Source organism: Procambarus clarkii, chromosome 5 (genome assembly GCF_040958095.1).
Source record: "Procambarus clarkii isolate CNS0578487 chromosome 5, FALCON_Pclarkii_2.0, whole genome shotgun sequence".
Taxonomy (NCBI): domain Eukaryota; kingdom Metazoa; phylum Arthropoda; class Malacostraca; order Decapoda; family Cambaridae; genus Procambarus; species Procambarus clarkii.
In genome coordinates this window covers 19,214,782-19,220,770 of record NC_091154.1, presented here as the reverse complement: position 1 = coordinate 19,220,770, position 5,989 = coordinate 19,214,782, and positions in this window count along the sequence as shown.

Here is a 5,989-nt window from a genome sequence, read left to right as displayed (position 1 = left end):
TTCCTCGACATGTATCCCTGTAATACACCTGACCTTTTCTGCCTTGTAGATAATCCCTTATCCAGTGTAGCAATCTCCCTGTTATTCCCAAATTGGCTAATTCGTATAAGATTACTTCCCCATTGGCTTTATCAAATGCTCCTTGTAGATCAACAAAAACTCTACAATTGTCATCCACATTAGACAAACACTTTAAGAGACAATCCGCAGTACTTTTGCCTTTGATAAAACCAAAGAGATTACTGGACATGTTATCACCTACAAGGTAGAGGAGCCTATTTAACAAAATCCTTTCCATCATTTTACAAAAGCAGGATATTAAGGAGACAGGTCTGTAGCCTCCGTTTGACTTAGGGATAGGAATGATGACAGCCTCTTTCCATTTTCTTGGTAACTTTCCCTCTCTATAACTCATATTAAACAAATCAAGTAAGGGACTAGGTTTCATACCGGCTAAATAATTAAGAATGTCATACGTTACTCCATCTTTCCCCGGAGCAGTAGAGCTGCCACTTTTTATAGCATCCAGTAGCTCATCGTGAGTTATCTCAGTGCATGTTATAGATCTTGTATTTAAGGCACATAAAGTTACTCCATTTCTAATATTTTCCCCTGACTCAATGGTGACTCTCGTGTCTGCAGGTAAGGACTCCATACCAGCAGCACTAGCCCATTTATCTACTAACTCATTAGCAACTTTCCCTGGATCTGAGTGAGCAATGAATTTGGTCTTACAACCCCTGACTTTGTTTACTGCTCTCCATATGTCTTTAAGGTTCTTAGTATTACCAATGGACTGAGCAAATTCTTGCCAGTATCTGTGCCGCGCCTCCTTCCTCACCTGGCTGCATTCCCTAGCCACTTCCAACATTGTATTTTTCTCTTCATCCCTCATTCCATTTTTTAACCATTCTTTATGCGCACTCCGTAGCATTCTCTCCCACCCCTTGACTTGCTGATCATTGGAATATTTAAATTTCTTAGGTCCATGCGTCTTGCTTCCCCTGCCCCCGTTATTTTCCCTCTGTACTAATTTCTCTATGTTCTCGACCATGTCCTCGTAAAAACTATCAACGCAGAGCGGCGTGTAATGTTGATACCAATCTCCCATATTTTGAATAAAATAATTTTTCATATCTTTTTTAATATTTAGCCTTTTCCTTTGAAAGTGGACTTGTTTTTTCCCCAGTGGTAATTCAACGTTCAAGGCAAAGTGGTCACTAAGTAGTTCCCGAACAACCCGAGCCTCCCCCATAATCCCCTGAGAGTTTAAAATGCAGGCATAGTCAAGCCGTCCTCCCCTGATGTGAGTTGGTTCATTGTTTCCCAAGAGACAGGTATCTGGATGATCTTGTAGAAACTGTAACCACTTGACCCCATTAGCATTAATCCTACCCACTGTTTCAAGGCTTGTGTGCCGAGCATTAAGGTCCCCAATGACCAGTGAAGGATTAGTATAAATGCAGTCAGGTAAATAGTTAGCGTCGAAGCAGTTCCTGGATACATACAAATTAACTACAATAAATTCCCCTTCCCTTAATGATAATTTAACACAGACACTCTCTATACCTTGTGTTTTTGATGGCGGTTCTACTAACTCTGCTGGTATGGAGTTCTTAACATAAATCGACGTGCCTCTGATGTTATTTGCGGCGAAGAGGTTAAACCCTTTATAGCCATTTAATTTCAATAAGCCTTCATTCCTATCCCCTGTCTCCTGGAGAGCTACAACATCAATATCATTTCCCATCACATAACAATGAACATCTGTAACCCTGTTTCTTAAACCATTAACATTCCATGACAACACTTTCAGTCTAGGGTGATCCATTATTAATCAATTCACTGTCTAAGTCATCCCCAATAAGTTCACTAAATGATAGCCATACCTTGTATAACATCTCCGACCTCCTCCCAAGTTCACCAGTAAAAGCGACATTGCGATTCTCAAGAGATTTTTTCAGTCCTGTGACGTCCATTATTGGCCCAAATGATTCCTTCATTTTATGTGTAATTATAGGGTTCTTCCTTTCACTACGACTATCATCATTCACACACTTCACTTTCTTTCATTTCATCACTCAATATTTCATTATTGTCCTCAACCACTATATCCTGATTATCCTTCACCGTTTTGTGATTTTCCTTGACCTCCTGAACGTTTAATTTCGCCTCGATGGACTCGATTCTCTGCCCAAGATTTCGGAGGAACTCACCAACTTTTTTAAGTTCAGCCCACACTTCCTTGACCATATCATTATGACCCTCTTTCTGAGCCACAGTAGCCACTTCACTCACCGTTACACTGTCACTGCCGAAGTCCTGAGTGGTGGCGTGGCTGCTTGTTGCTGGAGCCTGCCTAAGTAAAGGTGACAACTTTACCCACGCATTCGTCCGGTTCACTGGCACTGTTTGGGGCAGACTGTTTTGCTGTGCTCCCGGTGTCTGGGTAAGAGCTCTTGCTTGCTCTGTAACATTCACCGGCCGGAGAACACCCATACTCGGCCTCTTGCTACACATAGCCGAGCTGGCATTGTGAACACCTCCACAGTTGCAGCATCTGGGAACTATTTTCTCACCCAGATTAAGTCTGTTTCTACACACATTAGAGAGGTGAGACTTTCCACAGAAACGACATCGTGGATCATTTTGACAGCTCCAGGATTTATGCCCCCATCTGCAGCATTTCAGGCATATTATGGGCTCTTCCACATACTTTGCTACATGCCTGTAGCCAGCCCCGGTGATGAACACTTTCTCGGGTACTTCACCTCTCACTAGAGCCACCACCTGACTCCTATAGCTTCACCTTTAATAAGGTGACGCTTGGCCCACACAAATCGTTGGTCGTCGAGGATGAACTCGGGGTCCAGAATCTGAGGGTATTTATAGATAATTACCTTCGTCAGCTTCTCGTTCCCCTCCGGTATTTCCATAACAATTCCATCATATCCTTGCTGGCTAAGAAACTTCACTGCCTCCATAGAACCTACCGTTAAGTAAGGTCTGTTTACACCTTCCTTCAGCAGGGGCTCGAACTTGCGGTGTTCTCTTCCGAGTCTGACGGTCCACAGCAGCTTCTGATGATAGGCCAGCGTGCATGAGGTAGGGAAGAGAAGCCTCCATCTCCGCTGACCCTCACCTTCCTGACATCGTTCCGTCCGTTTGTCTGCATCAGTCTCGGCGTCGTTCTTCATTCTCTTGTCGTTTCCGTTAAGTGTATTACTGTCCACACTACGCCTTGCCTCCTGTCTCCTGCGTTTCTTCTTATTCCTTGTCAGAACTTCTTGATACGCGCCCTCCTCGTCTGACTGGCTGCTTTCAGAGTCCATGTTAATAACGCCGTGGGAAGTAGCCAGTTCTTCTGGTGACTGCTAACCGTCTTAGTTTGTGAAGATAAGAATTTTATTGCATCTTAATTATAACTACTACTTAACCTATAGCTATATTGATTGCAAATACTAATCTGCATTTGTAATCAATAATTACAAATTATTGTAATTAAACCAATTAAATAATTAAAACTGTAATCAAATTACAAATTGATTACAGTTTTATAAAACAAACCTAAAATATTTCAATAAATTGTAAAGTAACTCAGGATATTTTTCAAATTTTGTATAAAATCTCTATTGTTTAATAGAAGTGAAAAAGAAAATCCTGATATTTAAAACTTGTTTACAGCAACTGAACTTTTAAATATCTATTTAAAATTTTGAGTGTCCTTACAGAAAACGAGATTTAAATCGGGAGAGGGGGATGAGTAAATGTAACAGCCCCATAGGTGCAATTATGTATTATGTATAACAGTCAGAAAATGTACTTATTACACTTAGTATTTGTGAGAGATTGTCTCTCAAGATTCTCCCACAGCTGACTTGAATGGCTCATTGCTGTGCACAGTGCACCGATCTTGTGCACAAGGTCCTATTTCTGTTAACCCTGGATAGTGACCTGGCATGTTGGGTATCTCCAGAATGCCCACTTAACCAGGAACACTTTCATAATATGGAGGCCGCCGTATGTCCAGGCAGGAAGTAGATACAGGGAGTTAAGCATACTTGCCACCAAAGGGTCAGGGAGTACATCGGTGGTGGAGCGTGGGACAGAGGGGAGACGCTAGCACCGTCTGACCTCTGGGGTCAACCGGCGCGATGGACAATAACAGCTATGACGTGTTCATGACGTCACTCCTGCTACTGCTCATCGAACGAGCTAATATGATTGGTTCCCGCTCATTTGCTGCAATGCCATTGGTCAAATTGTAATCCCCTTGTGTGTGCCACAAGACGCCCTGAGCTTCAGGCATTCTTGTGAGGGATCTCTAGCAAAGTGGACGTGTTCTGTTCAGTCTACCGGCCAATAGACTGAACAACCGTCTATTCCTCACTGTCAAGTTAACTCAGCTTCTGAAGATTATACGTCACACTCGCCCAGAATCACGAGTGGGAATATATATTATTCAGAAGCCTAAAATGACAAATCTCCAGAGCAAAACAGACTGGTATCAGGTAACCCCTGGTGACAAAGATCTTTGTGAGTGACTTAGAGTGAACTAAGGCAGTGCCGCCGCCTAAGTAACCTGTGTGTGACTTTACCACAAGTGTACCTGCATGGTACCACAGCCGCCACGAGCGTGTACCCCAGTACCCTAGTACCTCTGTACCTCTGTGCCTCGAGCCGCCAGCCGCCGCCGCCCTCACACTACCACGTGACGTCACCACCTTGCTCATCGCCAGTGCCAGTGGGTGTGCGTGTGTCTGTAGACATACAGCCCGCCCTACTGCAAGTACCCTCCGTGTCTACGAGCGAAGCCAGCTGTCAGGCCACCTACGAGTGCTTGTATAAATGTGCCTGAGTGAGTGAATGAGTGAGTAAGGAATGGTACCCTATCTGTAAGTACAAGATCTTGTCATTGTTTTATTGTGTCTGTGTTGATCTGAGGGATCAACCACAGTTCTCACCTTCTCATACCTGTCACAGGTCATAGGTGAGTCGACGGTGAATGCTTGTTATCTGTGTGGTATCACGGCATTTCACTCGTCTGTGAATGTGAGCTTCACATACACCTCACATTTAGTTATTGTGTGATAATATTATTGTGCATGTTATTGCCTGTCCCATTGACAGTGTATTTGTTGATTTATTGCATAACATCATTACCGAGTATCCGGTTGGAACTCTTGTGATCCCTTTGCATACCGGCAGTTAGGTTGCCGTGTTAATGATTGGCTGTCAACTGTGTTAAGTTAGGTGTTTCTCCACGAGTGGATACGAGTCGATTAGCCAGACGTCAAGAGTCTCGCTAATATAACCATAGCTTTGCTGACGCCAATCTAAAGTAAATCAAGCACCCTGTGTATTAGTGGTTAAGTTAGTAAATAAACTACTGTTAAGCTTTATGCGGTGTTTCCGTTGAACCACTTCTGAATACTGCCAACATTACTCAAGCCTTCAGCTCTAAGTGTCTTCAACACCGAGTTGCCTATAAGTCACTAAACTATAAATGTGATGAGGATCCTAGGAGTCCCTTAAAGTGTTAAATCATTGAGGAGATTCCAACGATCAACGTGGACCCGGACCAGGTGAGACTAGTCTGAGAAGAGACCCTCAAGGACTCTAACTCGACCTTGCTCCCAGGCCCTGTACGGTTGCTCTCGGATTTTCTATTCTGCTAATTCCAACAGCTTCGTGAAGCGTCTGCCACATGTACATTGGCGACGTACGCATTGCAGTCGGGAAAGCAAAAAACAAACACCCCACAGTATTAAAACGTACTGTCAATTCGGAGGATGAGTTGCACTATGCGATGGAGTGCGAAAAGATGCGTGAATTTAGAGATTATAACCAATAGTTAATTTAGTTCATTTATTATGCACCCCATACCCATCTTGTGGGTGTTAGTAGAAAGGGTTACAGAGGCACATAATGGGCTGAACCCCACAATTCATTTAGCTAAGCAAGTTACAATCTTGATGAGCTAGTTACA